The 20,976-nt window shown below is 38.6% G+C and overlaps 1 protein-coding gene across 24 annotated transcripts in view; it reads right to left on the bottom strand.

Moving 5' to 3' along the window:
• The window catches only part of KIAA1217 (KIAA1217 ortholog), a 1,016,332-nt gene that overhangs the window by 96,032 nt on the left and 899,324 nt on the right, over positions 1 to 20,976 (bottom strand). Inside the window, exon 1 of one of the 24 annotated variants that reach the window (XM_056800109.1) lies at positions 14,908 to 15,742. The exons of the other annotated variants lie outside the window; for them this stretch is intronic. The gene's annotated coding sequence lies outside the window, so the exon portion shown is untranslated. Of the gene's footprint in view, positions 1 to 14,907; positions 15,743 to 20,976 lie in introns of those variants that run through there. 24 annotated transcript variants of the gene reach the window in all.

Here is a 20,976-nt window from a genome sequence, read left to right on the forward strand (position 1 = left end):
GTCCTGGAAGCAAGGGGAATGCAAAGAATCACTTTGCCCTTAGGTTCAAGGATCCAAAAAAGTTTCTGGGTTAAAACATTTTAGGAATATCACCTTGATGTTGTTGTTCAGTTACTTCACTCCATGACCCCCTTTGGGATTTTCTTGGCAAAGGTCCTGAGAAGGTTTGCTATTTCCTTCTCTATTTCATTTTAAAGAAGAGGGAATTATGACAAACTGTTAAGTGACTTGCCCCAAGTGACACTGCTAGTAAATATCTATATCCATAAAATTGGCAAAGATTTTTTTAAATGACTAAATACAACCAGTGGTGGTCAGATCTTAGGAAAATTGACCCTACTGATGGAACTGTGACTTGTTACCATCTTTTTGGTAAGAAACTGGTACTATATTGCTACGGTGTGCCATAGTAGAGAGACCACCAACCTAGGATTCAGGAAGACTTAAGTTGAAGCCTCTCTTGCATACTGGCTATTTGACAATGGGCAGATAATTAAAACTCTTGGTGCCCCAAGAAACCAAGATTCTACATTACCAAGACAGGGTCCCATCTGCATTGGTACAGGAAAAGATTTGTTCACTAAAGTTTCCTACAATCAAAGAAACCATTGGTCCAGAACCAACCTTTGCTCCCTGAAAAATTACAATCAAAACTAAGAAGGTACAAAACCACAGAAGCTCTAAAGTTGTACATACTGTTTGATCTTGTGCTCTTACCACTAGAATCCTGAGGATTTTCTATCTGGACAAAAGAAGCACAGCAATGTTATTCTAAATAGGAAAAAAACCAAAACAAAATGGGAAATCACCCATCTGCTCACTGACTGGGGAACAGTTGAACAAGCAGGGTGTGTCATGGAAGATTACCACTCATATGACAAATGGAGAGAATATAAATATAGAAAAAACTTTACTAAGTGTTAAAGAATGAAGAAAGGAAGATAAGAACAATAGGTACTTTCTGAAAAAAAAAATAGAAACAAAACCTGGGGAAATCATACAAAAAAAAGATCAGAAGGGTACACAAAAACAAAAAGGAAATTTTCATGATCATTCAGTTAAAAGTTAACATGAACGTTTTTAAACAAGTTAAAAAAACCAAAACTTGATGCTTCTGGTTTTTAAGAGGTAAGGTGGCCAAACTCCTGGTTTGTAGTCAGAGGACTCAGATTCTGGTGCCAACTCTGTCCTATACTATCCAACTCTGTCCTATATTATCCATGTCTAACTTTGGGCAACTTCCTCCATTTCTCTAAGATTCAGTCTCCTCCTCTTTAAAATGGCTTATTAGATCTCTTCCAATTCTAATCATCAATCCTATTCTATAAAATTTTATGCTGTTAATTTTTGTTGATTAGCAGACAGGATAATTTTCTTTAAAAAATAGTTTCTCAGGAATCTAAATAGCAGCCTGGGGCTAAAGGGTTCCCACAAGGGATGCCTGACACCTGTAAACAGCTAGAGAAAGCTTTTGTTAGCATTTGTTTTGACAGCTGCCAAGCCCTTCAGCCAGCTTGCCTGCTCACCTACCATCTTTCTAAATTTAAAGGATCTGATGATCAAACTTGCTCACTGTTGGCATCCTCTGGTGGGGCCACCTTCTTCAGGGGAGCCCAGATTAAGATACCAATGCCTGGGGGTGGAGTTCAGAATCAGTGTCTGAACTCTCTCTCCTCTCACTAGTTCTTGTTATGCCTGCTGTCTGGGCAGAGGCTTTGGCCCCTTTACCAACAACTGCATAGAGTGATAGGATTTCCCAACTGCACATGGTTTGACTTTTTTAAAAGATTGTAAATTATTTGGAAGCAAGAACTATGTCTTATAATACTTTGTTCCCTATACCCTCCAGCCCAGTTATCAACACATGGCAGACACATAAGGGAATAGAAAATAGAATTTTAAAAAAATTCTGGGGCAAGTCAAGATAAACGGGTTCTGAACTGAATTGGGGATGGGGGGAAGAGACAAAGGGACATTGAGGTCTCTGCAGAGGATTCTGTGTGGGGACTCTGCAAGCCTTGATCTGCTATGCAATTACCAGAGGAAGGAAGGGCCTTTTGGCAGCTTCCTATTTTAACTAATTATTCTTGTTAACTAGGTGTTAAGTTTGGTTTTATCTACCTGCTGAGGTTATTAGTGGCCTTTCCATTTTGATTCCTGGGTCTCCATCTCTGATCTTTTTTTTTTTTCCTAATTATGGCTCTGACCTGAAAGAAAGAGTCAGAGTCATTGATTGACTCCAAGTCAACTTTGAGCCCATCTCTGGAGACTAGAATGAACTCAAATCCTCACTTCTGCTGTGTCCTTGCCCCCAAAGTGGCTTGGAATCTCCAGGGAACTAACCTATATTACAAAAGTGGTCCTCCAAAGCCAGGTGCTAACCTGATACTGAAACATATATACCCTCAAGGCACCTTGCTGTAGGCAATGAGGTCTCAGTTAAATGCCCTGGAGAGGTACATGGGGGCTAGGACATGAGCTGATATTCATTGTTTCTCTTTAATTAGTGTCTGTAGGGAGTAGAGGTAACACATACATTAATACAGATTGGTTCATCCCAAAGTGCCGGGGGATCTATGGGTCTTTTCAACAGGCAGGCATTGATTCATTACAAATGCTCCTCTCTCTCAGTCTTTGGCAAAGTGGGGATCAGTGGATAGAAAAGACATCATCAGACAGCTTCAATAAACAAAGCAGGCTTAAGAGTTCACAAAATACAAATAAGACAGTCTCAGCCAACAGGCAATGTCTGGCCAACTTCACCATGTGGTACAGTGAATTGGGAAGATGAAGGGCTTTAAATAGAATTTCATTATAATCAGCTTGAAGAGGGAGCCCAAGTTAGACTGGAAAGGTCTCAAAAGCACAGAGCTTGTTAATTTAATAGATCTCCTTGGCTCTGTATGAATAGTTAATGTTGGCTACTTTCTATTTCCTCTACCCAAGAGCTAGAGCTACAGTATCCAAGTGAAGGGATTTGGGTTCAAAATCTGTCTCAGAAACTTAGTATCTCTATGAACCTGGGCAAGTCTCTAACTTACTTAGAGCCTCTGTTTCCTTATTTATAAAACAGGGATGGTAAAATTTGCAAGACCTATCTCAGAGATCTATTGTGAGGAAAGTGCTTAACAAAGCTTGAAACACTAGATAAAGGGGAGTTTTTTGTTGTTGTTTGTTTGTTTGTTTCTTGGAGGTTTTTTTGTTCAGATATTTTTGGAGACTGGGTTCTTTCTATCTTGGTCAGGGTCACAGTGTAAGTATTCCCTCAGAGGCATGATCCACTGCTGATCCACATGGAAGCTTTGCGCTGTTTTGATTTGGGTCAGCGGTTTGTCCCTCATTAGGTAGCCTGACTGTGGCCCTCTCCATTTCCATCAGGGCACACCATTTTGGAACCAGACAGTGAGGACACCCAGTTGACTCTGCTCACTGTCATTCAGAACTCCTGAACTCAAGCAATCCACCAGCCTTAGGTAGTAGGTATTATCAGAGTATACCACCCCTCCAGCCATCATCATCATCATCATCATTATTATTATCTTGTAAACCCTTACCTTATATCTTAGAATCAACATTGTGTATTGGTGCCCAGGCAGAAGAGAAGTGAGGGCTAGGCGACTTGCCGAGGGTCACATAACTAAGAAATGTCTGAGACTACATTTGAAGCCCAGATCTTCCTTCTTTAGATCTGGCTCTCAATCCACTGAGCCACCTAGCTGCCCCCTCTCATTATTATTTAACCTCAGAATATGGTTTCTTATGGTTTCTGGGCAGCTGATACCCAATTAACATTCAGAAATGAGGGTAAGACTAAAAATTATGGCTGTCTTAGTAGGGCTGGAAGAAGTACAGGAAAAGTGGTAGCTGATAATTTTAAGCATCTTGTGGTTATGTGGCCAGTGGCTATAGAATTAAGGAGATGATATAAAGCTTTTTGCCTTATATAGTGCAATAAAGCTCTTTGCAATTCTCAGCTATCCTTATCCTTATCCTCATCATAACCAAAGCAAGATGCATATACACCCAGGGGGATAGGTTGCCTACATTAGAGAGAATACAGACTGGTCTTGGTTTCTTACTGTAGCAGTGAACTGAGGAACAGGAGGGAGGATGGGGGAGTTGGTAAGTTGGAGAATAGGGTAGTAGGTAGGTCAAGATCAGAAAAGTCAGAGATGTAACAAAGCAATTTCCTAACAGATTTAGTGGGCAGCTAGCTGGCAAAATGGATAGTATATCAAGGTCAGAATCCGGAAGACTCATTTTTATAAGTTCAAATCTGCTCAAATGCTTTTAGGTACTTATTTACTATGTGACCTTAGGCAAGTCATTTAACCCTATCTCAGTTTCCTCACATAAAATGAACTGTAAAAGGAAATAGCAAATCATTCCAGTATTTTTTCCAAGAAAACTCCAACAGGGGTCATGAAAGCTTGGACATGACTCAACCCCAACAATAGATTTACTGGTAACATTGGTGCTCCATTACATACCCTCTGGAAAGTATGATGATCATCGGTTTACATCTAGAAGGGACTTTGGATGCCATTTAATCTAATTTGGACCAGAGACACAGAGCAGGTAGGGCCTTTAGGGGCCCTGAGTCCAATTTCTTTATTTTATAGATGAGGAAACTGAGATTTCAAGAGACAGAGTGAACTGTTCCAAAACACAAGGGTATTAAGAGGTGGAGGCAGGATTTGAGCCCCGACTTTCTTACCCTGAATGCATTGTCATAATCCAACCTCTTCATGGTATAGATGAGGAAAAGGAGGGCTAGAGGGCTTAAGAGACTTTGCCAAAAGCACAAAGGTAATTAAGTGACAGATCTGGGAACTGAACTCAAAGTGTCTGAGTTTTAAGGCCAGAATTCTTTCCACTTTAAGGGAGTGGCTAGTCATTCCTGGTAAGGATAATTCACTTAGGCCTCAGAAAATCTCAATACTCTTTTAGCTTTGTTGAATGGGTGGACAGGGAGTATATTCAAGGCAGATGGGAGATTCTCCAGCACCTTAGAGTGTGACCTTTATCTCCCTTGAGGGAAAAGAAATTTGATTTTGTTTTTAATAACATTTACTTTCTATCCTAGTAACAACTCTAAGTCAGAGGTCAAGGGCTAGGCAAATAGGATTAAATGACCTTCGGAGGGTCACACAGCTAGGAAGTGTCTGAGGCCAGCTTTGAACTCAAGTCCTCCTGACTCCAGACCTGGCACTCTATCCACTGTGTTACCCACCTGTACCCTACCCCTGTCTTTTTTTTTTTTTTAATAACTCTTACTTTTTCAGTCTTCGTAACAACTCTAAGACAGAAGGGCAAGGTCTAAGGGAACTTGGTTTCTAAATTACTGGCTGTGATATTGTCCTTCCTCACAGAAAGAAAAATCAAAGGCTCATGAAGTCTCTCTAGGATAGAAGTGCTGAAGCATAAAATCACAAAAGGTTCAGACAAGGAAGTGCTGATAGTAAACCAAGGCAAAAAAAAAAGGTGAGAGGAATGAGAAAAAGGAAATAATCATTGAAAATGCAAGCTTACTATTAATTCCTTCATGAGAAACTCAGATGGGAGGGAGTGAAGAATTGTTCTTTTTGGTTTGCTTGGAGATGGGGAAAAACTGTAAATATGGGTATTATGTAAATCATTTTTACAATTTAAACAAGAACAAAAGAAAAACATCACACATTCTGGAATAAGTGCTGAGGTTTAGAGTACTTGGATTTTCATAAACAATGAGATGGCTATACCTCTTACCAAGGGTCTTCCTGTTTAGTCCAATGGCTAGGAGAGGCCCGCCATTTATCCAGCAAAGGTCACTATTACTGAGAATATTTTTGGAACCTCCTTTAGTGCTGGCGGTATTTTTTTTTTTATGTCTTCCTTGGGAGCAAATCTGCAGCCATTGAAAATACACTTATGATTTAGGAGAGTAGCCAAAAGTCAGAGGGAGTCAAACCTCTTAATGGGTGTAGGTATAATGAAGTACAATTCCACGTGTAGCTAGAGGCTGGCCTTGAAGACAACTCCAGATGAGGAACTCTAAAATATACTGAACATCTGTCATCTTAGTCACTTAATGTCTTTTTTCTCCATTAACTAACATCTTAGTGTGGATCACATCAAATCTAAACTGCTTGTTATTACTGTTTTTGTGAAATTCTTCCTTGTCTTAATATCTGTTCCAAGACAGAAGAGATATAATGGCTAGACAACGGGCGTTAAGTGACTTGCCCATAATCATACAGCTAGGAAGTATCTAAGTCCAGATTTGAACCCAGGTCTTCCTGCCTCCAGTCCTTGTGTTTTATCCACTGTGTGGTCCAGCTGCCCCTCAAAGCTAAGCATCTTAAGCCCTAACCTCTCTCCTTAGAGCCAGACTGAAGTTTAAAACACAGCTCTCTGCATGAAGCCTTTCATGATTCCCCCCATCTGCTACTACTTTGTATATATTTGTATTTATTTGCTTTATATTTATCCTGTAGCTATTTATGCACAAGGTGTAACTGCTAAAGCTTAAAACTCCATCAAGATTTTGGAAATATCCTGTATGTACTTGTTTCCTGAAATAGACTGTAAGTTCTAGGGCCAGCTAGATAGTACAGTGGATAGATTACCAGGCTTGGAATTGGGAGGACCTGGGTTCAAATTTGATTTCAAATTAACACACACTGTGTGACCCTGGGCAAGTTACTTAACCCTATATGTCTTAAATATATATATGTATATAATATATATTATTAATATTAACTATATTAAATTAATATATTATATATATATATAAAGAATGTAAGTTATTTTTGAGTACGGGGTTGTCTCATTATTTGTAATTATATCCTAGTGCTAGGTCAGCTAGGTGACACAGTGGATACAGTGCCAGATGTGGAGTCAGAAAGATTCATCTTCCTAAGTTCAAATCCAGTTATAGACATTTAACAGTTGTGTGACTCTGGGCAAGTCACTTAAATATTTGCCTCAGATTTCCCATCTGTCAAATGAGCCAAAGAAGGAAATGGCAAACTACTCCAATATCTTTGCCAAAAAAAAACCCTAAATGGGGTCATGAAGAGTCTGAAGTGTTTGAAAACGTGCCTTGGACCTGATGCCATATTTTTATAATAGTGATTCAATGACTGGACAACAAACCCTAGTGTTAGGGCCTTAATAAATGATTTGATGCACTGAATGATTGGTAGAAAGTATAGAACTTTTGTAGGTTAAGTAATTTGGGGGGTGGTGATATCATTTAAAGGGTATCTAGGCCATTTGCTACCTTAAATCTATGGTGTTCTTACAGATGTAATATCAGTATCTTTAAGCAGACACCTGGATAATGATTATTCTTTCCTGGCTCCAGGTTAAATATAAACTAGTTGAGATAAAAGGTGGAAGTGAGATGAGAGAAGAGCAGTTCCTTTGAGGTCCAGCCTAGGTTGGCTCCTTAGCCATAAAGTTTCTATCCTTCATTATTTGGAGTGCAGTTGGCTGCCAGAGAATTATCTTTGTGATTACCTGGTTTGCCCATCTGACACTGGGATATGAAATTTAGGGCTCAAGAAGACAGTTACTCCAGGAGAAAGAAGTACTCTATCCTTTGATTATTCACCTGGAGATCAGATTGCCCATATTTTGGAAGGTAAATTTAGCTAAGATGGGCTCTCATGGAGAAAGGATGATTCAAATATCTATAGACCACTTGCAAGTTCTTGCCCCCCACAATCCCCTAAAGCTATTCTTATATTACCTTCAAAGTACAGGTGAGACGAGTAAAGAGAACAAGCTGGGCTAAAGGTGGATGGTGACTTCAGTTTCTCAAAGTTATTTAGGCTTCCCTGTGTTTCTGACTGTCTCCTAAACATCTGGCCACTCTCTGAATGTCATCGCCTTCATGCTATCAACTTTACAACAGGGGCTGGCTAACCTTACTGCTAGCTCAATTCACATTTAAAGAAGTCATCTTAATGAGTAATGTCCCTAAGCAATCCCTTTCTCCAAAGACTACAGAGCATGCCCACTTTCGTGAATTACATGCAAACCGTGCTTAATGGAAATTCACCACAAAGAACTTCAGATTTACGCAATCTCTCAAAAAAGAAACCAATATATTGAGTTGGTCCATATTACCACCTTCAACCTGTTCTCAAGTCCCTACTGCTTCTGAGATAATAACAGCTAGCACTTATGTAGCTCTGTAAGGTTTAAAAACACTTTTTATATATTGTCTCATTTACTCCACATAAAAGTTCCATGAAATGAGTGCCATTATCATGCTGCTTTTTATAAATGAGGAAAGTGAGGCATAGGAAAAATAGGGTATCTGTGCAGGTTCATACAACTGATGTGGGTCTTGGATGGGATTCAAAACCTAGTTATGTCTGACTCTCCCTTCAGGGTTTTAACTCCTACACCAAGATGCAGAGGAAAAGTCTTTGGAGAGGGCAGCTGGGTGACTCAGTGGATTGGGAGCCATGCCTAGAGAAGGGAGATTCTGGGTCCTAGATGTATAATCCCAGGCAAGTCACTTAAGACCCCTTGCCTAGCCTTTACTATTCTTCTGCCTGGGAACCAGGACACAATATTGATTCTAAGAAGGAAGGGAAAAGTTAAAAGAAAAAAAAAGGTTTTGGATTCCGAGGAGGGAGCCCGGTTCAGATGTGGCCTGTGTGACCCTGGGAAAATTAGTTAAACTCCCCGAGTCATAGTTTTCTCCTCTGTAAAATGAGAAGGTTGGACTGGAGGACCTCTGAATTTCCTACAAGCTCTAGGACTCAAGATCTCCAAAGGAAGGTCCAAATTACTCTGTATCAAATGGCAACAGACTTTTATCTAAATGACATTTATCTAACAGTAATCAGCAGTTATTGCCCCAAAGACAACTGATTTTATGAGCTAAGAGACTCAAATAAAGACAGCAGTAACCGATTAAATATATATATCATTAAGGTGACAGCAGAACAGTTAATTCAGGGGCAGCAGTGCTGATAGATAGACTGTGTTAAACTTGAAGTTGGGAAGACCTGGATTCAAATCTCTCCTTCTGAATTCATGGGACCTAATAATAATCCTAATAATAATAACAACAATAAGTTAAACATAATAGACTCTAAAAATTCTCCTACTCTGTGAGATACTGAACATAACTAGTGGGACAATTACAAGAGCCGACAGATATTGGGATGGGTTGTCTGATAAGGATCGACACATTTCCATTGGTTGCCTTTTCCTCTTGTCCAAAGATATAGGAACATGGGTAAAGAAGATATATGAAGATTGACTAAAGTAATAAGGATAGTTAGTACTATTAGAAGACTATGAAGCAGGTGGGAAAAAAAGCAGTCAAATTACTGAAGTCTTAGAGATCGTTACCATCCTAGAGGTAAAGCACTTCACAGATCACAACCCGTCAGAAATGAAAAAAAGCTCACAGTTCATGTGAGCTGCACAGCAGATGTCTCTACCTCAAATGGGCATCATCAGCTCTCTCTTAAAGATACTTTGGTAAGGGCAGCATGAGTCTATATCTGGATAGTCTTCATTGCTAGATAGCTTTTCCACTTTCACATTCCAAATGGACCTCTTTTCAATTACTCCCAATTTTTTTTTGCCAATTGCCTCAGTTTCCACTTCTGTTTTTAACATAATACTAAATAATATGTATAAAGTGCTCTAAAATATTCTCATAGCACTTTGCATCCATTATATCATTTGAGTCTCATAACATTCTTGTGGGGTAAATGTTAGGATGATCTCATCATTTTGCAGATGAACAAAGTGAATCTAAGAAAAGGAAGGGACTTGCATAGGGTTGCTATCTGAGAGAAGACTCAAACTCAGGATTTCTTGACTCCCCAAGCCACGTAGCTACCAAGGTAATGTATTTTTAAATGTAAATGTAAAATGAAAATTTAAATATAAATTAACTAAAATAAAAAAATAATTAAAATAAATAAAATAAAAATAATAAAAGCATTTAAATAAAAAATTAAATGTAAAATTGTATTTTAAAATATAATTTTTCAGTTAAGTACCAATTTATATTCCAGCAGAACATATATGCAATTTAAAGATGAAATAGAGAAAATCATAGCATCTGAAAGTTGGGAATGGTGTGCTGAAGTCATCTACTTCAGCTTCCCCTAACAAAAGAGATTTGATATTCACCTTATATAGAACATATTGTGCTCAAGTGTATCTATTCTATGAAGCAAGAGGTACCATTGGATCTGGCAGCTAGATTGTACAGTGGTTAGCGCGTTAGACCTAGAGTCAGGACAACCTGATTTCATACTTAATCTTACTAGCTATTGTCCCTGGGCAAGTCAACCCTGTTTGTCTCAGTCTCCCCATTTGTAAAATGAGCTGGAAAAGGAAATGGCAAACTACTCCAGTATCTTTGCCAAGAAAACAACAAATGGAGCCACAAAAAAAGTTGAACATGATTGAAATGATTGGATATCATTGGATATCTTTGCTTTTTCATCCAAGTTTCTAATGCTCTTCTTCTAACTATTTAAAACTAACCGGAAGTACCACTGTCAAAAGTAGTGTTCACTTTAGTCTCATGAGTTAGTTGAGAATTCTCTTTCTCAGTTCATCTTTTTCCTGGCACTTGTGGGCATGGGTTAACTCTGGCCTCAGCTTACTGAAAAAGCAACCCAGGAAAAGGTTAATTTCTTCCTCTGAATTTGTTTTTGAAGGTAAAAAATTGTGACCTAAACTCCAGCTGGACTGCATGCTCTTAGTGAAGCCTCCTGTGGAGTCTTTGAAAGAAACAAGTATGCTCTGGGTGAATGTCTCCATTAAGATATGTAATTTCATGACTAAGGGAATTCTTTGGAATGGTTCTTATCACAATCTGTTGGGATCACGAGTGACTTAATATAGCCTGTTGTTTCAAAAGGATACCACCTGGCTCAATCATTGTCTTTCAACATAGCCAAAGAGGAGAGCGACAACACTTCCATGATGCATCGATAACATGATGATTGATTGCATAACCAGAATGCCCACAAAAAGGAAACTTAGGTTCACACACAGCAACTAAACAAACATGTGGCAGCTCAAAGTTAACATGTTCCAAACAGAACTCATTAATGTTTCCTTCCAAACCCATGCCTCCTCCAATACAACTTGTTTGGTCTGACAGCATCATCATTTATACTGTCACTCAGGTATGGAGTCCTGTTTCAGTCTATACTTTTCCTCCCTACTCTTCCCCCACCCCCTCCCTCTACAATATCCAGAATGTTCCTAAGTCTTACTGGCTCCATTTCTACAGGATCTCACATATAGCTCATTCTCTCTACTCACACACCTTTACTTATGAACAATAGATCAATAACCTCCAACCTCCTGTGCCACTGTTGGATATCTCCAAACTGATAATCCACAGATATAAAAACAATACAGTTCAAACCAGAACTCATTATCTTCAAACCCCCTGCCCCAGCCAAATCGTCTGTTCTTCATAACTTTCTTTTTTCTTTGGAGGGCACCACATCCATCCAGTCCCTCGGCTTTGCGATCTCAGAGTCATCATCAGTCCTTCCCTCCCTTGGACATACCTCATAACCCTTACCATTCCCACCACATAAAATCAGTTGCCAAGTCCTAGAAATTCCATCTTCAGGACATCCTCCCCATTGGTCCCTGTCTTTCTCCAGTCCATTCTCCTGAGATCTTCCAGGTCACTCACTTGCTAATGAAGCTTCAGTGCCTCCCTATTGTCTCTAAAATACAAACATATCTGTCCGGCATTTAAAGATGTACATATTTTGGCTCTAACTGCCCTTTTTAGATTTAGTTTTAGATATTACTACCATTCACATGATTTTCTTTTAGTCACTTCTCTGTCTCTGTGACACCATTTAAAGTTTTCTTGGCAAAGATACAGCAGTAATTGTCTTCTATTTCTTTCTCCAGCTCATTTTACTGATGAAGAAACTGAAGCAAACAAGTTTAAATGACTTACCCAGGGTCATATAGCCTACAAGTGTCTAAGGCCATATTTGAAATCAGGACTTCCTGACTCTAGGCATGGCACTTTATCTACTATGCCACCCTGATGCCCCTTCATATAATATATCTTTGCAAAAATGGAATTCTTGCTGTTCTTTCCTGTGGCATTCTGGTTTTGGTCCCTCTGCTTTTGCATAGACCCTCTCTCCTCTGCTGCACTGTTATAGAATCCCAAGCTTCTTTTAAGGTTCAACTCAAGTGTTCCCTGTATATAAAAGGCTAGTGTCTTCTCCCCAGAAACTACTTTGTGTGTATATGTGTGTATGTATATTTACTTATTGCATGCTTAAAAAAAATATAAATTCCTTGAGGGATAGGCACCATTCTGTTTTGGTCTCAAAGTCCTCAGTACCCAGCACATGGGAGCACTTAATACATTCTTGTTAAATAAATGAAAGAACAACTTCAATAGCCTACAAACTGGTCTCCCTTTCTCCAGTCCAAAGATCCTTCTATTTTTCCAGATCATGGACCCCTTTGCCAGGCATACATTATTATAAGTGGGCCTATGGACCCCTTCTCAGGATATTATTTTTAAATTAACAGGATTTCAAAGGAAACCAATACATGGAAATGCAGCTATAAAGATATTTCAAAATGAGAATTCGTGATCCCTGAAGCTAAGCACCCCTGCTCCAGGCCCTTCCATCTCCGTCTCATCCATCACACAGCTGCTCTATCCACTAGCTGCCCCAGTTAAATAAGTACTGGTTGATGGGTTGGCTGGTGTTGATTGACCATGAGTTTCTTCAAGGCTTAGAGTCTAAAATCTGTGCTAAAAATATTCAGCCTTTTAGAGAAGTCCTAATCCTATGGAGGTAATTCTTGGACAAGTTTCATCATAAGGAGCTTAGAGAATATCAGTGTTTTGCATCAGTCTTTCCAAAAGAATTACTGATCCATATAGGGCCCCCCTTTTACTTTTACCTGACTAACGGTTGCAATGATGTCATTTGTCACCTTATTTTGAATGACATATCACACGGAGAAAACTATTCTGATGTTTAACAAAAACTTCACCTTTTAAATACAATTCAACAAATATCTGAGTGCCTATACTAAGGATGAAAAGACACATCCCTTGCCCGCAGAGGACTGGCAATGTATTAACTCATATGGCAGGCAGACAAATAACCGGAAAAATACCAGCCTGCATATACTGTGTTTAAGTTTGCAAACTGTCATATATACATTATTTCATTTGATCCAAAGAACAGCTACATAAAATCAGAACCCATAAAGTGTTATTATAAATATTTTTCAAATTAGGAAACTGGTCGAAGAAGATTAAATAACTAACCCATGGTCACAGGCCTGGGAGGTGTCAAAGGCATGACTTAAATCTTGCCTTATTTCTTGTGTGACCATGAACAAGTGTCTCTTCTCCCAATTCCATAGTTCCTTTGTTTGTTGAGTTCATCTAAATCCTTATTTCCACACCTGTCTATTTTATACATCCCTCTTCAGAGGAAACGAAAGAGGGGAGAAAAAAACCAACAAATGTCTTCTCTGTAAAATAGGGACAATAACACTAAAAGAACATTATGATCTTAACAATGTCATGCAAATGAGAGCTATTGTAATTGTTGTTCTATACACTTTCCTATTCTATCTTCCTGCAGAATTTTACTTGTAGTCCTTCACTGCTATGCCCAGATAATGCCACCTTTATGAAGCCTTTGCTGATCCCTAAACCTCTGCATTCTTCCTCCATCACAACACCCTAGCATCTGAGAGTCCACCTAATTTTATACTAAGCTAATTTGTGTGCAATTCCTTTTTAGTTATGAGCTCCTGGAGCGTTGACATGATGTTTACTTCTCAGTATATTCTCTCTACTGCCTGGCAAAATTCCTTGTCTTTTTTTGAATTGACAGTATAGACTATTGCATACATTGAGCCAAGATATAGTGATAATAGAGGAGTTTTGAGCTGGAAGAGACCCCTGAAACTATGTAGTCTAGCGAATTCATTAACTTTATAAGTTTGAAGAAAGTGGGGATCAGAGATGTATCACACAGCTAGTGTCAGAATCAAGATTGGAACCAAGCTCTTTGGAATATTAGTCCATTACTTTCAGCTATAACACTCTGAATCCAGTGAACTAAACATAAAACCAACACATTTACAAGAAAGAAAAAGATCCCAATGAATCCCAATGACAAGAGATACCTTGTTAAAATAGTGCAGAGGTGACTTTCATCATGGAGGAGGGAAGCGCTCAGTTCCCTCCTCTCTGTCCCTTCTCTGCTTGGGTGGAACAATACTATTTCTCACACTAGGTTTTTCTCCTTTGTTTCCCTTGGTTCTCTTCTCTGCCTAAGCTTTCTGTTGTCGCTCATGATTTCAGTACTTCACATCTTACAAAGTCATTTCTTCCAAAGTCTCTCCCTACCACTGGAAGTGGTTACGATATTCATAAATTATATATAGCAAGCTGTTTGCCTTCTTAATCCCTAGAGTACTGGAAATGATTATAAGTTTAAAATCTGGGATGAGAACTAAAACTTAGGTATCTTCACATCCGTAATACATACCATGCATGCCTTAAAAGGAGGTCGAGATGAATCAAATATCAACTATTAAATATGGGAGGTAAAATCAAGTGACAACTTCCAAGATGTATTTTTTTACATGAAAAATATTTAAGATAATTTTGAGAACTTGAACTAAAATAAATGAGTAGGAACTAAAATATAAAAAACAAATAACTAAGTATAAATATTACTGATCATAAATGACAATATTGAGATATTATATTTCAAACTCCAACCTTTTAAGCCTGTAACTTGTAAACTTACTGTATCTCACTACATAGTAGTATACAACATAGTAACTGGTCGAAAATGAAAATTCTTTGTGCAGCCATTTTAGCCTTTTACAATTAAAGCTACTTACTTTTACTCAAGGAATCACCTGCATAGCTAATGTTGAGAAAACCAACATTGGCTCTACTCCCAATTCCGCAGTTCCTTTGTTTGCTGAGTTCATCTAAATCCTTATTTCCATACTTGGGTATTTTTAGACAGTCTTCTTCATAGAAAAGAAAGCGGAGAGAAAAAGCCCAACAAAACTAAAAGCAAAGCTGCTAAAAAACTGCCCGGCTTGAATATTCCCAACCAGAAAAGGCCATTTTGTTTCCTTTAGTCACCTATGTCAAGTTGCCCCAGGAATATGCGGAAAGCCGGGCTCCCCATGATAAGTATTTCTCCTCCCCTTAGAAATTAGTCACTGAATAACCTCAGACCCATATCCAACTGCAAGCTACTTCACGTGTGACTCAGTCCTTCAACAATTGCTTTCAAAGAATGGTGCGTACACACACACACACACACACACATACACACACACACACACACACACACACGAATGAACCAGGACCGTCTAAAGTCACTTAAGCAACAGAAAGTAAAATACAAGAGGTTAACTGGTTTAAATACCAAAACAAGCCAAACCACAAGAAAGCTCAAAATATTAATTTCTTGAGAAGAGGAAATTTCAAACAGTTTCTGTTTCAGGTAAGCATATCGTTAACACAGAATCCAGGAAAGCACCCAACTCCCATTCTTTCGCCAAACTTTTGAAGTTCTTCTATTGGCAGCAGGATGAAATATGAAACTCTCTTCTCCACTTACAGCACCTGAGCTAAACAGGATGGAGATAGAGGAGGCTGTCTACTAATTAACTAACACTTAAAAAAAAAAAGCTGAACTTTGGGCAACAGTCATAAATCAATCCTGCCCAATACTACATAGGCAATTAAAATCATCCTGTAAAACAAATGTGAGTTATGTGAAAGAAGGGGAAAATGGGGGGAGCAAGAGCCAAAATATGGGTTTAAAAAGAGCAACAGCAAGCTGTCGTGCCCCACCCTAACGGAGCAAAGGGAAAAAAAAAAATCTATTGCAGCAGCTACAGAACCCAGTAGACAACCTTTGACAACACCACTATTATCTTCCAGGTGAGCAAGGCACAAAGAGGTGTGTGTTAAAAACAGGCAATTACTTGTGTGATACTTTGGCTGAAGGATGGGTATTATATTGAAACTAAAGGCACAGAGAAGAAAGGAAGCAATTCGTTAACTCAGAGAGTCCTACTTTAATCACCTCTCAGTTCTGTCTCCATTTCTTGCTCTCTCCTTCTGCCTTCAGGGACTGAACAGAGTAGAAAGCTGCCCCAATGGGAATTGAGTGAAAGAGGAACCATGAGTTGCTTGGATCAGGATTCCATTGGCATTTGGCCACAATTGGCCGCCATGATTTGGGCAGCTGGTCCATATTTGAAATGTATTTTTTTTATACTTTTGGAGGTTAGTGTTGCTGACCAAAAGAATTCCATGACGTCCCTCAAATGAAAAAAAAAGCAAAACAAAACAGAAAACTTCCAACATTTCAGGGAGAAAAAAAGGCTGCTTACCCTCATCAAAACTCTCCGTGGTTATTAAGGGTAGGGAAAAAAAGGAGCACATGACATTGCCACACTCCTGAGACATCTTATTAGAAACACTATTTTGACAAAGTGGTTGTAACTGATGCCAAATAAGAGAGTACAAGAGGGCAAAAAGAACGCAAAAGCTGCTTTGATCCAAGCAGTTAGGGGCTGGCTATTTTTTATACCAGAGTATGGAAAAATCACAAACTCTGCTACTGAGGCGCATCATAGATATATGACACTTTTAAAACTTTCTGGACAAAAATGTGCTACCCAGGAAAGAGGGTATGGGTGCTTTGAATCTCTGCTGATCCAGACATAACCCATTACTTAGAACTGCTCATGGGATTTGATCACAAATGCCTTCCTTATTACTCTGATGGACCACTTTCTATTCTGTTAAAATGGAAATTGGGTCAACAAGTGGAGTGTGCCTTTTGGTTCTGGAATTTGAGGTAACCACTTTTTTATTGGCCACATGTACTAAAGAAGAATGTGGTGTGTCTCTGTGTGTGTGTGTGTGTGTGTGTGTGTGTGTGTGTGTAGGGTCAGCTAAGGTCTAGAGACCCAAGTCTAGAGACAGGAAGTCCTGGGTTCAAATCCGACCTCAGACACTTTCTAGCTGTACCCTTACCATTCTTCTGCCACAGAACAAATACTTAGTATTAATTCCAAGATGGAAGGTAAGGGCTTATAAAGAAAAAAAAAGAATGGAGGGAAGTCACACATTCTGTCATAATAGAAGTGAGAAATTATTTGTTCCAGTGAAATTCAATGGAAAGGAGCACCTATCTGCAATTCACTGAGGTTTCAATAACATAAAAAACCCTCCATAGTTCTTTGCCCTCAGAGAACTTAACTTTTATTTCTACCACTCAAAGTGTAAGTAAATACAAACAGAAAGATAACCAAAGTCCTAGAAAAAGGCCTCTTTACGTTTAAAACACAGACAAACCTTTTATACAGAATTGGGGGGGGGGGGAGGAGGTATTCTTAGAATTTCTCTTGGAAAAATAAAGCTAAAATTAGCCAAATGAGATTATTTGGTATTATGGTTTTTAATAAAAATCTAAATTTGATTAGGGTGGCATAATGGATATCACATAGGACTTGGACTTAGACAGACCTGAGTTCAAATCCTACCTTCGGGACTTAATTTGAGGACCCTGGGCAAGTTACTAAACCACTCTGGGCCTCAGTTTTCAAATCTGCAAAGGAGGATAATTGATAGCACCCCCCTCACTGAGTTGTCATAAAAAATGAGATGGCATATATAGAGGAACTTGCAGACATGAAGGTGCTATATAAATGATAGAAATAACTAATATTGATTACATGCAATTCTTAGAATAAACAAAACATGGATCAAGTGTTTTTTTTTTGGAAAGAAGATAATTTTTCTAACACAATTATATGAGAGCACTATACAATGTTCTTTATTTCTAGCTGGACTTTCAGCATAGTCAACAAAGAGGGTCATTTGGCAAAAACATTTGAAGACTTCATGAATTTTCCAAGGGACTCTCTTAATCCTTTGATATTCAAATCATTCTCTTTTTGAGGCTCCTACTGATAATGAATGAGATACTGACTTCTACTTTGGCAGGATGGAATGGGACAGTTGGAAACAGATGCTGGATCAAGTGGGAGGAATCCCTGAGTGGAAACAGTGTTATAACTGATCAATTAATGAGCTAATAAATTCATAATAGTTGAACTCCCATGTAGTTGGCCCAATCCCATGGTACCACGCAGAGTAAACTCCTTTCCAGTACTACAAGGTTCACCTAAGGGAGGTGAGTTCACTCTTGCAGGGAGCTAGCTAACGCACCAGACAAGGCAATATTCTGAAGTCTCCAGGTGACCTGGAAGAGCTCAATCACCTCACCTGAGTGAACAGCTACCTCCCCAGAGAACAGTTAATATTTACTAGCTAACCACCAAATCTGGCCCATCGACACAATGAGCCAGCCACCAACACATCAGTCTTCTGTATATTGACTTCACTAGAACTTCTTAAGTCTGGTCTAGTTTGCAGTACTACAGCCATCTTTTAATTACTCACAATTCTTATTAGCGTAGAAAATACCCTACTGAATTCTTTTCTTAAAAAAAGAAAAAAAGAAACTGGCTACATCAACAAAGCTTGGACTATTTGTTGTTTCTAAATCAGTGTTAATAAAGGGGTAAGGTTACTATTGCACATTCACCATTAACACTGATGACCCTGACAACCAAATTAACTTTGCCAGCCCTAGAGATTTATTCAAATGTTTCTTCTTTCCCATTAATTCCTTTCTTAGTTAAAGAGAGGGAAAAAAGTCACTCATGTTAGGGAAAGGTCTAAGATCCAACCCACCCCCCAATAAAACCCCCAGCAGGAAGCTATTTAGAGAGGGCTACTCATGTTCTGATGAAAAATGGTCAATTCCATCATTCTTTCACTGGGGAAGTTTTCAGATGTTATTTTGGTTTTCTTGAAGTTCTTTTGTGATTGAAAGCTGGGAGCTTTTTCACATTTTATTTCATCATAAATAAAATGTCTCCTGGACATGGAACAGACAGGCCGATTAAAAACACACACACACATACATAGAAATCCCAGGAAAGAGGGACTCTGTCAATGCTCTTCTTATTGCCACATGAAAGGTAAACTTTATTTCTCTAGTTATTTTGCCTCCGAGACCTTTGCTGCCCCCTCCAGCTCCACACTTTACTGACAAAGACTGGGCACCAGTCTTGATTAAAGGGTTCACTGTGAATACTAGAGAAGGCACTGAAAAGAAACAAATCTCTTGACTAGAAGACCACAATCAAGAACTTTGGTGTGTTGTTGGGCAAGGAGGTAAAAAATGCACTTCCCTCTCAGCAATGTTCATGGACCTTGGTGGACACTGTTATGAGAGCCAGGCCATGGATAAGGGAGAATGAAGTAGCAAATACCTTGGGGGATTTTTAATTACTGATTAAATTCAAATCACATTTACCCATTTTCTAGATGTACACCTAGAAGTCATTGAATTCTCTTGGTTCAAATGCTTCTCTATTCATCTAAACATTTACTTAAACTACTCTCTTTCCATAATCACTCGAATGGAAATGACATCTTCTAGTCCTTTGTAGTTATTTAGAGCCTTGGGTCTTCATTCTTTATTTCTCCATCCACTTGTCCCCTAATTCCCATCATACTTGTCTAGCTGTAAGCATATAATTTAGCACATATAGTCTTGCTCTTGAATTGTTTTCCAAGTCACACCTCTCCAGGATAATAACTACCTTTGATGTGTAGAGACTTTAATGTACTATTTTTGTGTGTATGTCAACTAATGAGAATGGTATAGTACAATGTATAGAATATTTGATTTGGGTCCTGGTTCAAATCTCAACTCTGCCATTAAAAACTAGGGTGACCTCAGCCAAAATAACACTCTCCTTCCTAGGTCTTAGCTTCCTTTTCTATAAAATGACAGAGTTGAATTAGATTATTTCTAAGGTCCCTCTCAGTTCCATATACATGATCCATGGTTTAGTGATCAAACATTCTATGCCTTGGAATAAACAGCTATTGATTCATTCAGAACTGTAATTTGGAGCATAAGAAATTTCTTCCATGTACTATGCTTCTTATGTATGAACCATCTTTAGTGGTACATTGGCAATTATTTTTGTATCATTTGAGTGAAAAATATGTACAAAATGTAAAGAAATGGATAATTTGCACTATTCTTATTTACCTTTCCTTTATATTTGCACAGTCAAATGCAATCATTGAGATCTTTGATTATCCACACCAGGTCTGCACAGTGTTCCTCATCATTTAATGTAAAGCATAACCTTAACTTAGTGAAGAAGAGGAAGCTATTGGATATGGAATGAATCACTCCTCTAGCAATGGACCAGTGGTTTATAGACCATCCCAGTAGCATCTAGAAACACTTTCTTCTAAGGTATCTGCTAAAAGGATGGGTGAAGTGGATCATCCATAGTTGAATATTTTATGCTACTTCCTTCCATTATTTTGGATAATCAAGAGTTGATCCTATAAGATATGACTGGCTGGCTGTTTTCTGCCTTTCTTCATGCACCAGATGCTTAGCACGAGGCCTGGCACAAAGTAGGCACTTGATAAATGCTAATTGAGTGGCTCATTTGAATAGCAAACCAAAGATGTCCCTCTAGTACTTATTGCTGTTCAAACAGTTTTTTTAAAAATGACTTTGGAGATGCAATTACATGGACAAGAATCACACAAGATGGAAGATGTGGATGGGTTGTGATCTCTAAACAATGGGCAACGATGAGAGCCCAGAAACAAATGATATATAATATCATTATAATATCAGTATAATAAATATTTAAATATAAATGTTTCAAGTCAATCCAACAAGTACTCATTAAGTGTCTACTGCAAATTTATTATAGTGTTAGGAACTGGGATTAAGGATACCAAGAAAAACCTAGAATAGCCTGTGCTCTCAGAGAGCAAACATCACAGTGACAACCAAGTGGGAAACATGGATTGAAGGTTGAATGCTC

The sequence above is a fragment of the Monodelphis domestica genome, chromosome 5 (assembly GCF_027887165.1).
Source record: "Monodelphis domestica isolate mMonDom1 chromosome 5, mMonDom1.pri, whole genome shotgun sequence".
NCBI lineage: Eukaryota > Metazoa > Chordata > Mammalia > Didelphimorphia > Didelphidae > Monodelphis > Monodelphis domestica.